General features: G+C 37.7%; 1 protein-coding gene and 1 long non-coding RNA gene across 10 annotated transcripts in view; one reads left to right on the top strand and one right to left on the bottom strand.

Annotated features, from left to right (window-relative positions):
* The window catches only part of LOC136854150 (cGMP-inhibited 3',5'-cyclic phosphodiesterase 3A-like), a 269630-nt gene that overhangs the window by 17176 nt on the left and 228034 nt on the right, over nucleotides 1-24420 (top strand). The window lies entirely within an intron of this gene.
* LOC136854152 (uncharacterized) overlaps nucleotides 1-24420 on the bottom strand; it is a 144881-nt gene that overhangs the window by 65424 nt on the left and 55037 nt on the right. For all 4 annotated transcript variants that reach the window (XR_010857650.1, XR_010857652.1, XR_010857648.1 and 1 more), the window contains exon 2: nucleotides 20037-20991. This is a non-coding gene — a long non-coding RNA (uncharacterized lncRNA). The remainder of the gene's footprint in view (nucleotides 1-20036; nucleotides 20992-24420) is intronic.

Here is a 24420-nt window from a genome sequence, read left to right as displayed (position 1 = left end):
CAGGGGCGCCCTCCATCCATCCACATCCTCCTAAGGGTGGCGCATGCATTGTTGACATCCATCGCGAACCCCTTCCTCACTCCGTACCCCTCTCCGTGACGTCCGCACCTTCTCAGAAATCACGGTACATCTCTCCTTCTCGACCTACGTAAAGCGTCGGGGGAGGAGTTGGGTGTGGGAGGGGGATGCTCGCCTGTGGGGCGGGAAGGGGTGGGAGTTGCGCAGGATGAAGGACTTTGACCGGGAATGGGCACTCTTGCAGTAATGTGCACTCGACGGAACTGTTCAGTAAGCTGAGTGATTTGTAATTTGTAATAACCACACACCATAATTGCAGGAATGATAATGAAGTTGGTGCTCGAAAGGTATAAACAATAAATGCTGATTCTGTTCTCAAATACTGACTTTATATGATAGTGCACACAAACAATATATATATATATATATATATATATATATATATATATATATATATATATATATATATATATATATGTGTGTGTGTGTGTGTGTGTGTGTGTGTGTGTATATATACATAAATACTATATATATATATATATATATATATATATATATATATATATATATATATATATATGTATGTGTGTACATATGTGTGTGTGTGTGTGTGTGTGAGATCGCATGCGTACATAAATACTTCTTATCATAGGAGAGAATTTATTAGCTCTTGATTACAAAATGAATATGAATACGAAATGTTTTATATTGATTCAAACCGCTTCGAGAAATATCATACAAAATGACTTGCATTTAATAATTCTGAATTACAAAAGCATAATACTGCTGAGAGAGAGAGAGAGAGAGAGAGAGAGAGAGAGAGAGAGAGAGAGAGAGAGAGAGAGAGAGAGAGAGAGAGGATTTTCTAAAAGGTTAAAAGTTGAACGTGATCTGATAGTATTAGTGAAACTCTGACTTTTTGACGTCGTCAACGGCCATGAACTAAATAAACAACAAACGAACGTCGAAAAAAAAAAGAAAAAAGAAATACGAAGTTAACAATGAAATTTATCACAAACATAGATATCATTCATAACAGTCCCCGGGTCCTTTAGAACTTTATATTTAATATTTACACTGTATCACTATTTACTCTGGTACCGGAGGTTTACCACCTAATTCTATGGAAGTGACACGGAGCCACATTGCCAGGTACCAGAGATATTCTGTTCCCTTGGCTGTAAAGTTCGGACTGTCTTTGAGTCTGCATTATGGACACTCATGTTGCGTCATACTGACAGAGCCCCTGATGATGTAATCATGGATTATGAAACGTTGGGAATGCACATGTAATAAAAACCAATCAAGAGTATTTCTGTCTGCCTTCTTGCCTGATGTCTATATTCGAGCATACCTGCCCCTTGTCCACTGGTCTATATATATATATATATATATATATATATATATATATATATATATATATATATATATATATATATATATATATATATATATATATACATACTGAATAACATATACATATATACATTATTATACATATATATATGTCTATATATGTGTATATATGCATAGTTTAAATTTCTATCGCTTTTTGTTTTGCTTTTAATTCCTTACCTGCGGTCTACTATAACTTTCTTCTCTAATAGTTTCATACAAAGTCACACTGGTACGTGAAAGTTAGGTCTGGTAAAACTAAGGTATTCTTAACTTTAATTCGATTTAATATCTTTTTAATTCTCAGCTGTATTTTTACCACGATTTTCTTCCCTTGCTAATTGCCATTTTATTCTGTGACACAGCAAAAACATATGCACATTAAAAATAATGATGGCATATTATTATCTTTAGAAACATCTAAAATCTGTAAAGGGTAATCCAAAGGTCTTCCTGCGTCATTCACGACCGTTATCCTAATAGTCTATTAGCCTCATTTTATGTAGCTGCGTGGTATAGGCGTCTGAGTAATGAGTGCATTGACGCTGAATTTTTTCAATATAATCGCCTTTGTTTTTTCCTTCATGTTGAAATTATCACTTCTTATTACAGACACTTTTCTAATCTAGTCTAAATGGTGGCGTCTGTACAGCGAAAATTAACGTGCTTATCAACAGAGATAATGAAATTCATGTTAAGATACGTTTGGTTAACGGAGCCGCCGAGATTATGCTTCATAGGTTAGGCTTCATCACAATGGCATTCCTAAGAGCCAAACCAAACTAATTTGGCTATAGTTGTTAATGAACGACAGCTTTCGAGAGTCTGTACACTTCCCTCTGAAAAGGAGAAAAGGAGAATCGTACAGATTCTCGAAAACTCTCCGTAGAGTTTCATTTTTCAATATATTTGCACAGTTACAGAACTGTGGATTTATTTTTCCGTTTAACACCCGTGCTACTATGAGTATTTCTCAATGGCAGCAATAACAGTCCTTGTATTTTGCATTAAAATTTGTCTCGAACTTCCGCTTCTCCCACCAGCCTTATTCAAACGAGACAATGAAATTTTCGATTTTGTGTTCACTGTGGAGTTCAACATTCAGTTATATATATATATATATATATATATATATATATATATATATATATATATATATATATATATATATATATAATTTCTCGCAAATATTTGCTTGTGGGCCTTTTATTCCAATATTAAATAGGGTTGCGAATTTACCCCAAAATGACGTCATTTCATTCGTACGTAAAGAGGAGGACAATGAGAAGGATAAGTTGTGTTGGTGGGGAAGAAAGAAGAGTGGTTGACAGGGAGAGGGGAGGAGGGAAACGGAGATGAGGAAAATGAGAATGAAGGTGATGATGATGATGATGATGATGATGAGGAGGAGGAGGAGGAGGAGGAGGAGGAGGGGAGGGGAGGGGGAGAAGGACGCAGAAGAGACTAAGGGGATGGGGAAGAAAATGAGGAAAAGACGGAGAAGGGGAGGAGATGGAATGAGGAGAAGAATGAAGAAGGGGGGGGTGAGGAGAAAGAATGAGGAGAAAAAGGAAGGGAGGGGAGGGAAGAGAATGAGGAAAAGACGGAGGAGGGGAGGAGAAGAATGAAGTGAGGAGGAGGAGGAGGAGGAGAAGGACAAGGGGGGAGAAGAATGAAAAGATGGGGAGGAGAGGGAAAGAGAAGACTGGAGAGGGGTGGGGGAGGCGGTGCACAGGAGGCTGGAGTAATGAGGCTGGTTGAAGGTCCTTAGCCAAAGGCAGCCAATCGAAGCGCCAACGAGATTCCGATGTATCTAATCCAGTGTATCTAATCCGATGGATCTAATCCGAAAGTCGTCGAAGTTGTTCATGAAATGAGAGATTCTAATTCTATTCAATTGCCTCGATTTCCTCTGCCATTAAGGTGTGGAAAACACTAATGCCCTTTTTCTCTCTCGTTACAGGTATGGAAAACCACATTCCTGAAGGTAACTACTACAGAGGTTCACTGTTATTTATTTACTTCATGTCTAATGATATACAGTGAGTTACTGGGCTGCTAGACTAAATTTTTTCTGTCTATCTAAAGGCACTAGTTTGTCTTTACTATTTTTCGTCTTCTCATAAATCATATATGATAATATTAAATGGGTCTTTATGAACTTTCTGACTGCCTTTCCTTGTCGTGTCTCTAATTTCCATTATTATGTCATTATATTTCTATTTTCCCTTGTAAAGAGATGCTGCCCAAACTTTTCCTTTTACTATATCTTTTCATTTACCTGTCTGTTTGTCAAGATGTGTGCTTCTTGATGTCATTTTACTCTCACGAACGACAGATATATCATCAAAGCCTTCCTTAATCCCGTGTGAGAGTTTCTCACAGACACTTCAACGGTCGCTAAACATAATAAAGAAAGTAAATGTTGTACACTTCGCAGACGCCTTCAATCTTCCCCTGCCATGTTTATCCACTTCTCTCGAGGATTCTTATAGCTTCCCTGACCTACGACAACGAGATTTATAATAACCCACCGCTGGGGAACGAGTGTTGATAAACTAGCGTATAATAAACTATTTTCACTTATGTCTCTTGGTAGCTGTTGTATTAATGTTAGAGAGGCTATACTACAGAACGCGCCCTTGATCTTACGAGAGGGACGTCATCTGGAAAGTACTGTGGGCTGCTTTTGTTCATGGCTACTAGATTCTCAGTGGCTGTTTTTTCTAAAACAGAGATGAAATGATTACTGTCAAGTCCTTCGAGAGTCTGAATTGTACTCAAGGCTTATCCTTGGACAGTATTTAAATCTTAATTAAAAGTGATAAAAAAGACTAGGAATAGTTCTGTAAATAATGTTTGTGAGACATCCGAAAAAAATTAGGACAAAAGACAATGGAATTTAGAATGGGTACCTGAACTTTACAAAAAAGAAAATAAAATATCATAACGCATACCTAACCGTTTGCAGTCGGCGACTAATATACAACTGATAATAGCCTCCTCGTCAAGTGTACACTTCAGCTACTGTACTGACCAGTTCTCTTAATAAATCAATCAACCTAAAAGCGGTACGGCACGGGCCAGATTCGCTATTGCTGTTTAGACACGCCTCAGTGCAAGATGCCAAGCAGTGGGTGAATTACAGGTTACCACCGCACAGAAGCTGGAACTGGAACTGGAATATAATGGGTGAGGTTACCATCGCACAGAAGCTGGCATTGGAACGGGAATATAATGGGTGAATTACAGGTTACCGTCGCACAGAAACCGGAATTGGAACTGGAATATAATATTTAATCCAAAGGCCAAGCGGTAGAACCTATGAGGTCATTCAACGCTGAAAGGGAAATCGAGAACATAGAAGGTTTTAAGGGTGTAACAGGAGGACAACCTCGCAGTTGCACTATGAGACATTTGTTAGGAGAAGGTGGAAAGTAAGACGTTGGAAAGATAATATGAAAGAGGGACAGTAAAAGCAGGGGTTGTATCTAAGGGCTTAAGAAGGGACGCTGCAAAGAACCTTAGGTAATGCCTACAGTGCACCGCGTGAGGTGCACTGATGGCATTGCTTCCCTTACGAGAGCGCTGAAGTGGGATTTATACGCTTCACATTCAAGCAAAACAGAAAAAAAAAATCGTGTGGGGATTTATCATTGCACATTTCAGGGATTGAGGTATTTTTCCTCAAATAATATACATTGAGTTTGCCGGATCTCAATTCCCAATATTTTGAGGGGATTTTAGTATTCCCGCAAATGGTCGTTAATGAAGAGTTTGATTCGGAGTAGAAACTGATGACCCCGGTCTACGTAAATCTATCAGATAATCGAGCAGAGATTTCCTCTTTCGTCTGGACTGGGTCTGGGAGTTCTGAACGTGAAGTAAGAATTATATGTAATAAAATAAATGGCTTTAAAATGAATAAGAATTAGAAGGTGACTGAGCAAAGCTTAAGTGTTTGCACTGTTTTTTAAATGTAATTTCAAAAACCATTTTGATAATGCAAACACTGTGTTCCACAATCGATTACGGGTAGAAAAACTATCTATGTGCTGAAGAATTCGTAATTTTGACCTAATAATAATAATAATAATAATAATAATAATAATAATAATAATAATAATAATAATAAGTTAGATCCCGTTGCCAAGAGTCGCTTGCTAAAAATAATATCAACACGAATTATAACAGCGGAAATGACACCAAAAGAGAAAGAGTGCCCATGAGAATAAATTAAGAGCAAATTCATCAAAGAAGAAAAAAAAAAGAGATAAAATGAAATAAAAAACGACATCTACCAAGCAAAAGCGAGTGTTGCCCGGCGGGAGTTAGCACGCAATTAAACAAGGCTGAAATAAAAGCTTAAAAAAAAAAAAAAAAAAAAAAAAGGATTCACAAAAAGATAACACAAAAAGCGCCTTGTGAGATGGAGGTTCGGGGTTGTGGGGCGGGGGCTAATGGAAGGTTCAGCTGGTTACAAGACAGAGAGAGAGAGAGAGAGAGAGAGAGAGAGAGAGAGAGAGAGAGAGAGAGAGAGAGAGAGAGAGAGAGATAACCCTCTGGCAAAAAGACCGACAACAAAGTAGCCTCAAGTAGTGAAGGAGTGTGGATTATAATGCCACTTCACACGAGGCGTTTATTCCGGTAGCGAATGTACGAATGTTAATTTATATGAATGTTAATTTACATGTATATATATAGATATTTATATATATATATATATATATATATATATATATATATATATATATATATATATATATATATATATATATATATATATATATATATAACTGTTTCTCTTCCATTGTCTATATAACGAAGTTTCTCTTCCACTATCCATATATTTATTGTCCAGTGTCTATTTGTGTCTATTTACGATATATATATATATATATATATATATATATATATATATATATATATATATATATATATATATATATATATATATATATAAATATATAAAATTTCATTATCTGTATGACCTTTGTTAGCTTCCGTGAATGCTTTGTTTTCCTCTCAAAGTATCCTAGAACTCTGAATCACTTGTCACACGAAAACTGTTACATCACAGTTACTTTGTCGAACCAAAGCAAACATTTACGATAAGTGCCTCGCTAACAAGTATAATGAATCTCGGCCATCTCCCACTGTATTCTGGATGTTCAAACTTTTTGCTTTCTTTTTTTTCTTTGTTGAGATTTATCACATCGCTCAGGAACAAACTCAGGACTTCTTCTTTGCTAACTTACACCAGAGATCCGTTCGAGGAATTTGTTATACGCTAAAGGAGTTTGCTGGTGACCTTAGCGGAGGGAGATTCTCTCTCACTCTATTCTTTGCATTACTTCCTTTATTGGGCTGACTTTATCATTATCATGTAAACATCCTTATACAGAGAGAGAGAGAGAGAGAGAGAGAGAGAGAGAGAGAATGGAACCAAAGTGAACAAAAGCAACGAAGACGCGGTAAGCTCTGTTCATCTAATCCCGCATATTTGTCCCACTAATTTCTCGCTACCGTGAGATTTTGATCTTTTCCAGTTTCCTCTGCAAAATCTCCATTAGTTTTCCTACACTGTTAGAAAGTGTAATAACAGAAGGAAAGTGTAATAACAGAAGGAAAGTGTAATAACAGAAGGAAAGTGTAATAACAGAAGGAAAGTGTAATAACAGAAGGAAAATACAAAAGATAAAATAAGGTTATTGCTGTGACCAGAAGGACCACACTATCGCGTGTTTTCTGGCGAATGAGGAGGCCCCTTCTGGCCATAATATTATCGTCAGGGGGTGCTCCTGATTAGGGACATTTTCACGTTAATTATTTTCTCTCATAGAAATAAGTAATTCTGTCAAATCATGGGTATGAGAGAGAGAGAGAGAGAGAGAGAGAGAGAGAGAGAGAGAGAGAGAGAGAGAGAATGTTCGTTATGCATTCTGGAGTCACAACATATAAAGGTTGTCGACACACACACACACACACACACAGAGAGAGAGAGAGAGAGAGAGAGAGAGAGAGAGAGAGAGAGAGAGAGAGAGACGGGGTATTTAAATTGAACTGCGGTCATTGAAACTATATTTACCTTTTCATTCACGCTTTATTTAGCGTGAATGAAGTCATAACAGTTTGAAGCGGCACCTCGAGTTACCACTGCCGTATGATAATGACCTCTTTCACGGGCTGGAATAACACAATCTATCATTCGTTCCCCTAAACACAATATCCTGCTATTTGGAGATGCCAAGTGCTTCGTCAGAGAGCTTTCAAACTGAGCTCTACATCAAGATCTTTTTTTTTTTTTTTTTTTTTTTGCCTTTGTCAAATGTTGACAGCTTTTCAAAGGAAAGGAATTTCAGCTTCTCAAAAGTTTCCTGTTACTTAGAAACTAATTTTTCTTCGAAAAAAAAAAAAAAAAAAATAGTCGTGTTACATACGCAAATACAAGAGTCTTTTCCTTTACATACACAGTGACACACGTGAATGAACACACACACACACACACATATATACATACATACATATATATATATATATATATATATATATATATATATATATATATGTATGTATATATATATCTACATACAAATTTTCATACACAGACGTTATTTAATAACGAATTCACAGCAGATACCTTGGGAATAACTAAACACCCAAGGGGAATTATGATATAACCTCCAGTTTAATAACCACCACTTATCCTTTATAGTTCAAGATGAAGGTGGCTATTAAAAAAAAAAGGACGAAAAGTATACTTATACTTGCCTCGAGAAACAAGCTGAGCTTTAATCCTTTACAAGTAGATTTAATTACAAATATCCTTACGAAATGCTGTAACGTATGTGCTTTTGTCTGTGTGTACTCTGTGGAAAGCGAGGGAACAGAGTCTGAAAGAATGCTCGCAGAGAGAGAGAAAGAGGGAGAAATGTGAGATCTTTTAATATCATCTTTTGAAATTACATGGAAGGGAGAATCCTTCCTTTGGACTGGTTTGGAATAATGATGAACATTCTGACAGATAGGAAGGTGGTTAGCTTATATATATATATATATATATATATATATATATATATATATATATATATATATATATATATATATATATATATATATGTATGTATTTATAGACAGACAAATAGATAAATGATTTATATATATACACATACAGTAAATATATACTTATATATGTATATATATATTATAATATATATCATATATAAATACATACATATATATATAAATATATATATATATATATATATATATATATATATACATATATATATATATATATATATATATATATATATATATAGAGAGAGAGAGAGAGAGAGAGAGAGAGAGAGAGAGTAGCGGGACAGCGATGCCGTACTTGAAGCTGGTCCGTCTTGTGCGGTTGTTGACAGGGGGCAGAGTATGATGCAAGTGTCAAGCCAAGAAGCATTATTGTTCTTAACACTAACGCATTCACCTACTTGGGGAAAGAGGATCTTTCATGGGTGAGGAGAAGGGACAAGGGGCTAGGGGCTGGGCGAAGGGGGGGGAGGAGGGGGAGGGAAGGGAAGTTGGGAGGAAAGGAAGGAGAGGCGCGTCAACAGAAAAGAAAAGGCGTAATGATGTAGGGTTATCGTGACTCTCGGGAGAATGTATATCCTCGCGTTACCAGATGTGTAGTTATACCGCACCTGCCATTACGAGTTTCAAATGAGGTTACCTTGGTAGATATATGTTCTGCAGCCATTCAGTTTAAAAAACATACATCCTGAACGAGAGAGAGAGAGAGAGAGAGAGAGAGATAAAACACCGACTCTGCCAGGGATGGATAGAGACGACGCTGGCGATATTCCGGCCACTGTGATTGGGTGCTGAGCATAAACAAACGGGCTAACTGATACGTGTTGATACTGCGCTCGCGTGGTCGACCCCATCGAGCCATTTCCACAATTGGCCAGGAAATATTGCGGCTGGAGTTTGGCGTCAGGAGGGATGCTGCTGCTGATGCTGATGCCTATATGTACTCATGCGTGCCCGGGGCAGCTTTCGAATTTTTCGGGTGGGAGGAGTCTAGAAGTTTGGAATCATGGTAGTTCTTACGAGAGAGAGAGAGAGAGAGAGAGAGTATACATATATTTTTTATTAGCTTTTTTATTCGCTTTTCGAAATGGGTATATATCGTTGGTTCAACTAAAGCTTGGATTAATAGTACTTAGAGAGAGAGAGAGAGAGAGAGAGAGAGAGAGAGAGAGAGAGAGAGAGAGTATAGCCTACATATATTTTTTATAAGATTTTTTATTTGCTCTTCGAAATGGGTATATATTGTTGGTTCAACTAAAGCTTGGAGTAATAGTAGTTCTTAGAGAGAGAGAGAGAGAGAGAGACTTTTTTTTTACATCAGCTTTTGAAATGTTCGAAATGGGCACTTACTGATTCAGATAAAGCTTGGGAACCAGTAGTTCTTAGAGAGAGAGAGAGAGAGAGAGAGAGAGAGAGAGAGAGAGAGAGAGAGAGAGAGAGAGAGACTACAAGACCTTTTTGTATCGAAGGTGAGGTTATGAGATATAAAAGTGCAGGAAGGAAGGGGGGGGGGAAGTATGAGAGACAGAGAGAGAGGGGGCAGGGGAGGAGAGGGAGAGAATTGCTTACTGAGGGAGCTATGTATACCATTGTTTACACACGAAGGTACATGATGCCTCTCGATTACTCTCATCCTAAACCCCTGATTTACGACGGGATATCTCTCTCTCTCTTCCTCCCTCTCTCTCTCTCTCTCTCATGCACGCACGCACGCACGCACATCCGGGTTACGCCGCCGCCGCATGACGGGTTTGCTTGTACTGCTTGAGGAGTCGAGTGATTATGCGTATCCGGTCAAAGAGGTCCTTCTTTTTATTTCGTCTATAGTGGATTCCTTCTTCCTCCTATGTCTTCGTCTTTCGTTACGCTGCTTTGCTTGTTTTTCGTTTTTTTTTTTTTGGTTTTGTTTGGGATTTACGAGTTGTTTAAATAATGATAACAAGAATATGAACAGGGACAGCGGTAGTAATATTAAGAACGGCAGTAGTGATAATGGTAACAATTATAACACCGACAGTAACAAAACTTAAACAACTGAGCCAACAACAACAACATTAATAATAATAATAATAATAATAATAATAATAATAATAATAATAATAATAATAATAACAGTCTTTGAAAATAATAATAATTACAAGAATAAAAACAAGAACAGCATTAGTAATATTAACAGCAATAATAAGAGTAATAATATAACAATGATAACACCACCAATAACAAAACATCAGCAATTAATAATAATAATAATAATAATAATAATAATAATAATAATAATAATAATAATAATAATAACAGTGACTACAGCAACATCATCCACAAAAATAACAACAGAACATTAATATTTACGCAAATACATCGGGTTACCCTTTTGTAGATAAACCTTTCTGTTATACAAATCAGCTTTATTGACTCATATGATTACGTTATCAGAAAAGGGAAATCGGGATTATCTCTTGATATGTGTCACGTCAACATTTATCATTATACTCCTGTGGTAACGAGATCGTATCTCTGAGTCTGTCAACTCGACAACAAAGAGCGGAAGGTCTGTCTGTTGGTGAGAGGAGTCCTGAGGTCCATACTAGGGATTTATCTCTCATACACGTTGCGAAACGTAGTAATACTGGCATTCGGGTATGGATATTTGTATAATGTAATAACCGTTTACAGTGATAAATACATTTCAGTGTAGAATGAGAAAGAGACCTTTTATATATTAGCTTTTCTTGCTACGGGAAAGTATAGATTTAAGGGAAAGTGAGATCAGAATTTTAGGCAAGAACCTAATTCTATTTTATATGGGAAAATTAATACATAAAAATCAATATCTGAATATGGCTGATAACAGTCATATGAACTCCATTTTCTCTCTATATGTTAGATTCAACGTTTTGTTTTTGTCTCTTTTCACGCGGAATTAACAGAAAAATATACTTTTATTGTATGAAGTCTTAAATATCATACTGGTTCGCGATAGCGTTATGCTAAAAACACATCGTAACGTAGGAAGCTTATGAGAAATGAATAAACGTGTTAAGATTCATTACAGCTATTGAGACAAATCTGAGAACAAATAAATAAATCGAGTGTCCACCGTCATGTACACAACTTTCTTCGCCGACTTCAGACTCGGAGCCGTTTTCTGTTCAACCAAGAGCTTACCAGGACACGAAGAAAGGAACGAGAAAAAAATATACATTAAAACAATTACACTAAAATTTCCTTGAAGATACGACGGACATAATTCGAATCAAAATGCAAAATATGAACGTCCCGAGCATAAAAGAATCTACACGGCTTAGTCCAGAAAATGTTGGGTTGCCATTGTCTACGTCTTAAGAAGTCTAATCGCGCCCGCGCAACAAACAAATGAACCCATACAAACGCATGCACACACGAGCGCGCGCGCACACATACACATACACACTCATTCTCACGATACGTACATGAAACAAAATCGTTAACTCACAATTACATGGCTACAGACACACATGTATCCACTCCTTCAAAAACTAGGTAGAAGAAGCGAAAGCATTTTGTACAGCGCCAAGTCCAATGTAAACAAAAGACTCGGTGACACATTCTAAACAAAATCTAATTAATCATATGCCCTTCAAGGCGTAGCTTTTAGCTTTGTGCTAGAGAGGAACTTTATCTGATGGGATCTGCATGGCACAATAAATCCCTGAAGAACAAAGCAAACTGAATGGTGAAGTCATCGACTGGATAAGTCGATAGACTGTTAGCCTAATTCCGGAATGCACTTGTGACGAGACAGTACATTCACACATCCGCCAAAATGCGCATTAGTAAAATGGTGAATACCTTCTACTATGGCCAATGAATACTTTGATCACTGACCCAGCATCCAAGGAGTCATTCATCGAAGTGATGAATCTAAGGTATGAAGAAACAGAGAGAGAGAGAGAGAGAGAGAGAGAGAGAGAGAGAGAGAGAGAGAGAGAGATCGTGTTCACGTCTATTTTAGTAAAAGGGGAGAGGAAAAGGAATAATTGAGTGCAGTGAGCCCCTGAGAGAGAGAGAGAGAGAGAGAGAGAGAGAGAGAGAGAGAGAGAGAGAGAGAGAGAGAGAGAGAGAGAGAGAGAGAGATGAGCAAATAAACACCCAAATAATCACGCCATGCAACAACAATCGGCAAGCATATATATTCCAGAAAAGGAATACGTGAGTCAACATCAGCTCAGCCCGAGCGTGAATGGGAGAATCTACAGAAGAAACAAGCGATCATATATGAGGCACTCAAGTACCGTTGGGGTGTTACAATGGACAGAGAGAGAGAGAGAGAGAGAGAGAGAGAGAGAGAGAGAGAGAGAGAGAGAGAGAGAGAAACATGAGTTAGCGAGAAAAGAAGCCTTTGTGGAGCACGAAAGATGCTACATGTGCGTCCCGATAAACCGTGTGCCCACGCTGTGTACGTCTTCTTGAGCAGTCGTGTAGGTAAGTAGGTCCATCCGAACAGAGAAATAAGAGTCGAGAGAGGCGGCAGCTACTGCTACTACTGCACTATCTGCTGATGGATAGGTTCTCTACGGTGGTAAAATGTAGTTTCCCGCTGAAGTGAATCATTCTCGAATGCTCGTTGGACCGCATTCACGAGACCAAGCTTATAGCAATTGCAAATTCCAGAATCGAAGGCGGGAGTTGAGAAAACGGAGGTTCACACCAAAACACAAATATATATCTCCCCTCTTTCACCTGGCTCTCTCATGAATATCCGCTTAATGTTAACGAAGATCTAATATGACTTCCGGCCAACGTTAAAGGAAGGTAACAGAAAGACCGCACAGGGACGCGCTTCTAGAAGAGCAACAGCAGCCTGGAGAGACGCCGATGTCGCGAAGTGAACCCAAGTGAAGAGCATCAAACGGCTGTATTTCAGATCTCGAACCTCTTTCGAAAATTAGCCTTAGGTCGCAGAATTAATTGCTCCTCATCCTCCTTACGATAGATTATTTTCGTCGTTAGGATTTCTTTGAAAAGCGTGAGCGCGTGGTGACTGTTGAAAGGCTATTATTATCAAGTGGGGGAACTGCAACCTGATCGGCCTAATGAACGCCAACGCACAAACGCACGTATTCACGACAGAAGGAGCAGCGTTCGATAGTCCTACGCAAGAGCATTCACTCGCCGCTCTGGTTGATCGATAATGTCGTAGTAGTGTGAGAACTCATATCAATGAAGAGAAATTAAAAACAAATAAACTGCTGGCGGAATCATGGGCGATACTGATCAACAGGAAAGCACACAAAGATGGTGTACCTTGTCCAAAGAAAAAGAAAAAAAAATCCGGAATTAGCAACCGGATACGAGTACTTCTTCACAATATTTCTTATAGATATCACAATAAATCTTTTAGCTATCTTGGGGATATATATCAATCAATCTTTTAGATTTCTTGGGAACAGACAAACAGAAAGACGAATAAACAGACACGGATGAATGTCTAAAATCCATGCTACTTCGCTGGTCGAGTTTAAAAAGGAAAGGATGGCAACTCATTCGAGGGTACTCGACTTCATGGCGATTCATCAGTTAAGGGAACAAATGGTTTTTTTCTTTTTTATAATTTGCTGCATTTATTATTTGTAAAGCATTCGTCTCCTCTGTCCACTTTCGCCGCATAAACGGCAATAACAAGATGAAAGAAGATCGTTTAGGCAGAGAAAGCTCGCCTCAATCATGGTCCCTTGTCAGACCGAAGTATTTTCATAAGTCTCGATTGAATTCTGCGGGATTTGATTTTGCGCCAGAATTGCCTCCAATCAGGAGTGACTCGAGCAATTGAGAGGGAGAGGAAAATTACTCACTTCAGCACGAGGATTTGTCTGCGGCGATATAAACTATGTACACTTGATCTCGGTCATAACATTTTGTTGAAGGTACGACAGACCTTGTAGGATCACTTTGGATCAATACTTTCAAAGGGTGACACTGCAGATCAGTGCATTCTATACGACCTATGATAATAATAAAATTATATAATTATAACAGTAAGTTAATGTATAAAGACAGTCATTAAATGCTATTCTTTAGTGTTAACCCTTTCTGCACTCAACTCATTAATCTGTGTTGCATGGAGGGGAAGGAGCGGTTGAAATCTAATTAACTTGAACTTATTGATAGCAAGTACTGTCCGTATGGATAAAAGTGAATTAGGTTTCCATATTACACCACTAATCGCGTGTGCGAGGCAGGGAAAAATAGATGAAATATTCATAAAGTGAAAAAGCAGGTTAAAAATCTTGTGGCTAAGCTATCAAATTCAAGTTGAACAACTCACAAGGACAGGTAAAAATTATAATTACAATTAGTTCCAGCAATAAATATCAAAGATAAGTTAGCACTTTTTTTAATTGAAGTGAAATGCACACTAGGATACTATGATCGATAAAATTTTCCCTGTAAGTATGTCACTGATAAATAGCCAGCTATTTCTATTAATTAAACTAAATAATGCCGTACGGCCTTAATATCCACATTGGCCTAAATATCCACAATGGTCCAAAATCTGACAGAGCGGCTGGACTGTAGTTGGAACTGGAATATAAATTTTAGAACGGGGGACACGTGTTGGGACCTATGAGGTCATTCAGCAATGAAATGGGAATTGAGAGCAAAAAGGTTTCAAAGGTGTAACAAGAAGAAAACCTCGCAGTTGCACTATGAAACAACTGTTAGGAGAGGGTGGAAAGTAAGATGGAAGATAATATGAACGGAGGTACCGCAAAAGGAATGAAAGAGGTTGCAGCTTGGGCCCGAAGGGAGCTTAAAAGAACCTTAAGTAACACCTACAGTGCACCGCGTGAGGTGCACTGATAGCACTAATTCCCTTTCGGGGCTAGACTTTGGTGACAGATGTATCTACAATAGTTTCATTTCAGTACCTGTATTTCATTCGCATGAGAGGCAAGTACCGTACGTGTATCAAGCCTGGAATCCTGGAGGCTTATTGTTTTTAACCTGGAACGACGGGTCTTTTGTTTGGTGAGCCTCATCTGACCGCGGCGTGGTTTGCATAAATAGATTGGCAGAGGCAGCCTTGTTTTCGCAGCCTTGTTTTGCCTACGGCTTAAGAATTTCGTAGAAAGGCTTTGATATTTAGGGTCCAGGCTGAAAATGTTTTGGTATAGCGCTGCTCGTTTCATCTAAGTACATTTCAGGGCGAAATGGTATGAATTAGCTAGCTTATAACATTACTGTAGCAGCAGATTGCATCTCTTGATTGTACGACAACAATAACAACTATAATTATTGCTACAGATCTCTAAACACTACCTCACGTAATGGAAACTTTTAAATGAAGAACGACTTTATTTTTTCCCAAATTATTTCTTACGCACTCGTACTATACCTGAAGGCAGATTCGAATATAAAACTCGCAAGTTACTTTGTAGATTTGTAAGACCATTTGAACTTATGCAACTGCCACCTCATTCTGATCTTAGCTGACACGTTTCTGAATTATTTTAAACAGCAAAAACAGATAACAACAAAATAATACACTAACAGCGAATAAAAACATTGGATTATGAAGCCAGATCACTGACAATTTCTGAGATCTGATTTTATACTGAAAAAAAGAAAAATGGTTAGGAAATAATACGAGGAGTAAAAAATTAAAGAGGGATGTCTTCCTTAAAAGTTGGAAATGTTATAGCAATGCCGATTACGAGTCAACTTTTTTATGTACCAATCTAGAAAGGGCGCTTCCTTTGACAGCGAGATTTACCAACTAGAACGGCCGTAGGAAAATAGAGAAAAGTAAACTTAAAGAATATAAAAAAAAAGAATGAAACAACAACAAACAAATATAACATGATAAATATGTAGAAACTTCAGGTATAAATTTAATTAACGGGACAGAGGAACATGTGACTCTGAAACAGCATTACAGACAATTTTAAACGTGAGGCATCTCCACATCTTAAGCACGGCCAGGGACACTGTCCCAGAGTTTTGCAGTCTTACAGGACACTGGATACTGGACAGCATAACAGGAGTAAAAAAGGCGCTCTTGGGACGACTAGCACGCTCTAACCCAAGATCACACTAGGCCTGAATGTAGAAGTTCCTTACTGAACTGATTTCAGAAGCCTTTTGAAGATGATATGAAATCATAATTACAATCTTTAAGAAACACGTAACCGAGACGTCTGGGTGCTAAATGTCCCATAAAGTTGCTGATATCCCTACGGGAGATCAATATTCTAACAACCGTAGTTCAAAATATCTGGAGCAGATTCATTTTGAAGAGATAATAAGACTGACTTTGTTATCCTCTGAAGTGGCTTCAACTTTGAATGTTTTATGCTATAATTCTAGTATAAGGAAAGAAGCAAAGTTCAAGTTTGTCCTAAATGTGTCTGGAAAATAAAAAAAAAAACGACCAACAATGGCAAGTGTCAATGTCATTATCTCTATGGATAAATTAACCCTTGAGAACAACTCTCAGCATTTTTAGCATTAGTTCAGAACTACATCATATAAAGAAAAGTCTAGCAATGTGATCTGGTGGCATGACTTTCCTGGGGTCCTGTCAACATATTTGCTAGATACCAAGTTCAATGGGACTCGGTTAAATTGAACCGAATTCTGGAAAGTGAATACAGACGTATTCAGGCTAATCCCAAACCAAGCGAGTTTAGCGAAGCACACTTTAGAAAAATGTTCACGGAATGATTACGTAAAGACATAAAACCAATAGTCATCTAAATCAACATGCCTCTAAATAAAGAATGGATTATACAATATATTCAAAAGATGTATGACAACATGCAAAACAACGAACAAAAAAAGGAGACGAAACTATAACTGAGAATTCGTTTTTATATAATGCACAAACAGACATATATATATATATATATATATATATATATATATATATATATATATAATATATATATAAATATATACACATATACATACACATATACATATATATATATATATATATATATATATATATATATATATATATATATATATATATATAGAGAGAGAGAGAGAGAGAGAGAGAGAGAGTATATCACGACGTAAGAGACTGCACTTGAAAATAACATTTAATGTCGACAACCAAACCTCTGGATGAAAGTTCCAGGGTTTTAAGGAAGTCGAGTATCTTGTAACAGTCGACGGACTGTTCAGACAGCGTCCGTGTGTATTTGCTTTCTAGGAAACTTGTAAATGAGTACGGGAGGTCTGTTTACACCTGTAGATGTCATCTGGGGACTTTTAGATGTGCGGGCCGGATGTAAACAAGACGTCCTCACATGCTGGGAATCAATCTTCTGTCATGACGGCCTCTGGCAACCCGCCCAACTTACCAGGGCAAAGTTACCACCGAGGGAATATCTACAATTTTTTTTTTGCTTGCTAAAACTTAATAAAGATCAATGGAATTTTTCGCGGACTTGCTAAAATGTAGTAAAATTTAGCTGACGGTAATTGCTCAAATTTCATTCTAACATACCCATAAACTTTCCTTAATTTACGAGTGATTTTTTAAAATAAATCCATGAAACTAATGCTTCACCACAATCACAGAAAATGGGAATTAGAACGTTGAATTAAGACAAAAACTAATAAAAACGAGAGGAAAATAATATTCACACTGCTTTTTGTAATCAGAACCGTGTGATAATGTCTAGCCAATACGGATGTTTACTCAACATTATGAAAAGCAACCACTTATTATAAAAATAAGAGAAATACATGAATGGGGCATTCATAAAGTGAAGTGTCGTAAATGGATCTGAAATTATTTAATATCAGGGTTCAATTAGTTACAAGAATGACATACATTATATGAATTATTTTAATAATATTTCTCTTTCATGTAAACTATCTGAGAAACTTTGTGTAACAGACCTAGTATACTATTTAATATCAGAGATCTCTTAGTTACAAGAATGACATACATTATATGAATTATTTTAATATATTTCTCTTACATGTAAATTAGTTGAGAAACTTTGTGTGACTGACTTAGTATACTACTTTACAACGAAGAATAATTCAGTTATTTTATGTATTTCTCTTATAAGTAAAATATCAGACACACCTTAAGTGATGGACTTGATATGTTCATCTGAAACAAGAAAGAATTAAATAAGCCCGAATTGCAAACGGAGTGCCTAAGCGGAGAGAAGCAGCCCTCATTCAGGGAGCAAGTCAGTTAAAAAAAGGTATTACGTAAAGCTGTGGCCGTAGCAGAAAGAACTTGTCAATTTCTTTTCTTTTGATATTAACTTTACATGTGAAGTCATATCCAAGTAAGGTAGCCATCACGGGAAAGAACAAACTTTGGTAACTGACGGAAAGTTTTACAGTAGGGCTGTTTTTAAATCGAATTTATGTGAACCAGTCAAAGGTAAGAACCGTAAATCTCCCCGACCTCAGATCCACACCATTTCCACCATCATAGGCAAAAAAAAAAAAAAAAAAAAAAAAAAAAAAAAAAAAAAATCAGTCAATAATACCTACACATTTTTTTTAACAATAAGCTGGAAAAAACAACATAAAATTTACTGCTATGTTCATACCTGGAATGCTTCATTGTAAATGAACCTCAAGTGCGGAAACTTCCACAACGTTCGTTGCGTCATAAATCTACACAAAAGGCTCACGTGTACCATTTACCAATTCTTATTGCAAGCACTCTTCCAGTACCTCTTTCATTTCGTTCATCCAGCGCTTTCTAGGCCTTTCTTCTCTCCTCCTTCCTGTTTCTAAACTGTGCACTCTTTTTTACCAACATTATGTCCTCCTTTCTTTCTCCACATTCCCAAACCATCTCTAAACACTCTTGTCAGATATTTCAAAAAGGCTAATGTTTTTGTCTCTTCTACGCATGTCAACACTTCCAATTTTTCTTACGCCACGTATACTGTACAAAAAGCTCCTCTTAAAACTGTCAACCTTTTTTAAGAATGTTCTCATTTAACATCCACACTTCACTACCAGAGAGGAGATTCGGCTCAGTAACCCCTTTAAACTTTCTTACCTTGACTCCATATACCCTCAAAGTCTTTCCCCTGTCTTTTGCTCACACCCTACTACCTCCCTTGCTTCACTCATTCTGTTTCTCTTCATTGTCCCTATCACTATCAGTACTGTATTTTGTGCAAAAATTTATCATTTCACGCTCCAGTCACGACTCGACTCATTCTCCTATTAGACAACTATATACACAAGACCAGTGTTCTTTCTCTTAGTTCTTATATCACACCATCCACAAAAACATTGAGCAGTAGTCACGAAGATGTCAGACGCTTTTGTCGTAGACCCATAAAATGTCTACTGGATCTGTGTGTGTGTGCGTGTGTGTAGACCCATAAAATGTCTACTGGATCTGTGTGTGTATGTGCGCGTGTGTGTGTGTGTGTGTGTGTGTGTGTGTGTGTGAGAGAGAGAGAGATTTCCAAAACCTCTACTTGTGCTCCGAGAATAACTACACCCAGAGAAGAAAATACATTAAAAGCAAAATTTACGTTACCAGAGAAAACAATAAGCACACTTACCACGTATCGAAGGTAGTGATGCACTTCCGTCACGCCATCATAATGCAAGAGAAATTCCCCCACACCTCTTTCACTCAACTGAAGAGTTCTTTCAGTCGTAAACAACAGTCCCGTATTTAACCCGTTGTCAGTACCAAGGCTCAGGATTCACCCGCCGCTATCTTTTCCCCAAGCATGCAGAACATCCGCAATGATCATTCGATCCTCTCACTTCAGAGTCACGAAGTCCCAATTTTCACAAGCTATTCCGTCCCCACATCGTTCTCTCATCCTCATTCTTATATTTGAAAATGACTTTCGTTGTCTCTTTTACTCGTACCAGTCGCGTCCTCCATCTTATTGGCAAATTGTATTTATTCACCATAGGGCCATTCTCCTGTGAACTGTACCACATCCACAATTATCTCATAATTCAACTCTAAATTTATTTGTTACCCTTAGTGGTAATTCTTATGGCTTTATTGGTGTTATTTAACATAAATTTAATATTCGGTGCCTTATCCTTTTTCCTAGGTTTGATATGTTACTTTATTTTCTTCATATTTCGCTCCCCAGTCTTCTCTAAAAGAAATTCAGTCTTCATATTCATTCGTGTTAGTGTAATCTCCCCTGAGTTTAATCTTCACAGAAATAATCCCCGTCAAATTTAACGTTTCTGAAGCCATTCTACTCTGGGCTCACATAATGTTCCTTCCATTTTCAACAGCATTTGACTTCCAGCACAGTCAGCCTTTCCATCTTCTCTCTCTTGCTCTTAATTTAATAGCCATTGCCATTTCTATCTTAGCATTTTCAACCCCACATCGTTCACTCATCCCTATTGCTATGTTTGAAAATGACTTTCGTTGTCTCTTTAACCCGCAGCACTCGCGTCCTCCATCTTTTTAGCAGATTTTATTTCTCATCGCAGGTTGAAACAGATGCACATGCAGAATGAGACTGATTCACTTGGCTCCTGAAAAAAGAAAAATATCAGGATTAGAATTTGTTTAACATAACAGCCGGGGATAGATGGAATGAAATGTCGTGTTCATGATGCTAAGTTCTAAGGCTTTGGGTAATCGTAAAATAATGATGATATTAAAAATAATGTTTGTAAAGCTACTGTTTCTGGTTCCGGAAGAGAGCGGCAACTTCATCCCCTGTAATTACTGCAGGTTCGCGGTAGATTAGCCTGTTATTTGTTAATAATAAAAACAGTAAGACTGATGTAAAGAAAAACTGTACTGATATCAGTCATTCGCATGTAATATAATGCACCCGTTCTTAGATCCAATTACAGAATCACAGTCACAGTATCAGACGGGATGCTGCTGTCACTAAGAGTGCTGAATCTCAAGCAACAAAAATATCAAATAAGGAACGTATTAAAATTGCCACCATTCACTACGACAAACGAAGAAAATTGCTATAATCAAAATGAGACTGTTATGGAAAATGGGGCGGGATTTTTTTCTGAGGGATGAGAGGGCGGGGTTTTGGGTGGGTGGGGGATGAGTTCAGTCAGGCGCCAGAAACAATGGACGAACTGTCAATGCGTAACGAGTGAAATTTGACCGACGTAGCTCGGATGAGCAGGCAAATATACGAATGAATGATTGAGGCGCAACCTGAGAGGGCGGACCAGAAGCCTTGTGTTGTGGAAGCGAGCAGCCCTTTTGATCGACGGCTCTCTACACAAACAAGACCATCACCACGATCCTCGGGAGAAACATCGCTACAACAGCAACGATGTCTAAGAAGGGAAAGCTGCCTCGTTTATGAAAACAGCCGCGACTTAAAATGAGTTCGCGGAGGAATAAAAAAAAAAAAAAAAAAAAAAAAAAAAAAAAAAAAAAAAAAAAAAAAAAAGCAGTAAATTCTACAATCTTCGTCAGACGAGTGTATTTGCATCGTTTTCCTTCCAATGATATCAAGGAAAAGCGTTTCAGTAATGACTACTATTCGTCTTTTTCATGCGACAGACATTCTTTAAATGTGAGGTCTCTTCTTTAATTTGGCATGTTCTGCCATTTAGCACATTACCACTTTCTGAGACTTCTTTTAGGGTATGAACTTGACGCCGGATGGGAATAAAGACAACTTGTAAAAACAAAACAAATGCCGTTGCATCATCGAGTGAAGACGGACGAACCTCTTACATCTGGTAAGCAAAACTAAATCCGTTCTGTTCGAGAACTGTCAGTGGCGGCATCGTTGGAAAATCAGATGAATATGCAACAGCATCGGAAGGTTTAAACTATCAATCACCCAGGAAGACGAGCTTCAGTCAATAAAAACGAAAGAACCCAAAAGAACCCAAAACGATCGCGACCCCACCCCCTCAAAGTCACCCCGACGAAAGTCTTCTGACTGCGCCTTCCTTCTTCCCCGCGCCAGCTCAAAATCTCACACCAAACAGATGAGTACAAAAGATGTTTGATGGCACAGCTGGCCAAACACCCCGTCAATACATTTATCGGGAAAACACTTGTCTCGTTCCGTGAATCATTAGCTAAGCAATTCCTTGTCTCTATCTTCATTTTTTTAATAAGGTCCAAGGGCCATTTCCTTCGGGTACATTACAAGTGAAAACAGTCGTAGCCAGTCTTTCAGAAGGTTTCTTATCTCAAGGTCACAGGCGGACAATAGTGTCTTCAACATTACTGCCCCGTAACTTTAGCAAAATAATATACATTTGTGGTAACATACGGATCGACGTTTCTGATTTTACTAGGAAGTTAGGGAAGAGGCAGAATGCAAGTAACATCTTGGGAAAGAATGGTAACACTGATAGTGATGATGGTTCAGTAATGGCAACTTGATTACCGGGAACGTTACCAATAAAAATGACATTGCTATTGACGAAACACATCTCTTATTAGCACTGAAACATTAGTGAAATTAGAGATTGCAAATATCCATCAATAAACAGAACTTCACGATACATCATGCGCACCCAAACAGAGGCAAATCTGTGATGACTAAACTCCAAACAAGTGAATCAATAAAATGAACACGCAGCCAACCGTGAGACAAATCAAATGATACCAAACTAGGCAGTGGGCACCCGAAAAGTTAAGGAGAATCTTGCATTTTAATCCAGCAACCGAAATTAAGCTTGTCCTCATTAACATAAAAGATGACTTCTGGAGGACGGTTAAATAAAGCATCTTCGGCGACCTTAGAAAATAAAACAAATCATCCCATTGAACGATCCTCTGGAAGGAAGAAGAAAACCCAAAATGTATAAGTCATCTCTAGTGTGTGCACAGCAACTCCAATGACAACAGAAGCGAAATGTAAAATAGCACTTGGGTAAACGAGATCCGAGTTGGTCCGAGACTCCCTGAAAGAGGCCAAATCGCTTGGATACATATTTAACCATTCACGACCACCCAAATCTCCTCAGAGTGGAGGAAGGCCCTTGAGAAGGAGGAGGAGGAGGAGGAGGAGGAGGAGGAGGAGGAGGAGGAGGAGGAGGAGGAGGATCTCTCCCTTTAGGAGAAGGGGCCCGGCTCCTTGAGCTTGAAAATGATTCGTATGACATAAAAAGGGAAGACTCGGTGGATTAACTGGGCTGCGGATTTCACTAATATCTTCTTTGCACAATTCCTAGATCTAAAGTCGTGGTCTTAGAAACTGTTAAAGTTAGTTAAAGCAGTAATTATGTATCTGTAAGCACTTACAAAACAATATGATCTTCAGATTAACGAAGTTCATCCACGCTGGTTGTGGTCAGTACTTGGATAGATGACCTCTGAAGACTATCAGACACTTTGTTAACATAAGCCCCATTGCCAAAAGTGGGGCAGTGGGTATAGGGCACGCAATTCATCACAGAATCTTTGTGAAAAGTTAGAAGAGTAATACGATCTAGATACACTCCTTGGTAGGAGGAAAAGACGTTCGCGGTAACGCATACAAAGAGAGAGAGAGAGAGAGAGAGAGAGAGAGAGAGAGAGAGAGAGAGAGAGAGAGAGAGAGAGAGAGAGAGAGAGAATTTTGAGACGTTGCTGGACTCTAACTGGAAGCTTTGCTAAAGTCCTCGGCAGAAAAGGATGAGTGAGGAGGAAAGTCTTAGATGATCTTAGTAGCAGCAGAAAATAACAGCGCTATAATGGAGCTTAAAATAAAATTGCCGAAATGGGTAGGGTCAGTATTTCAGGTACAAATTGTGCAAGTTATTACATCTTTAATTGAAATGGAGAAAGAAAAGAAAATACCTTACATTATTGGGTTATATACAATGTATATAATATAATATATATATATATATATATATATATATATATATATATATATATATATATATATATATATATATATATATATATATATATATATATATATATATATAAATATATATATAAACCATCTTCTTTAAAATACAGAATAATTTTAT

This window comes from Macrobrachium rosenbergii, chromosome 28 (genome assembly GCF_040412425.1).
Source record: "Macrobrachium rosenbergii isolate ZJJX-2024 chromosome 28, ASM4041242v1, whole genome shotgun sequence".
Taxonomy (NCBI): domain Eukaryota; kingdom Metazoa; phylum Arthropoda; class Malacostraca; order Decapoda; family Palaemonidae; genus Macrobrachium; species Macrobrachium rosenbergii.
The sequence above is the reverse complement of the archived record's forward strand: the minus strand, read 5'-3'. Positions and strand labels throughout refer to the sequence as shown.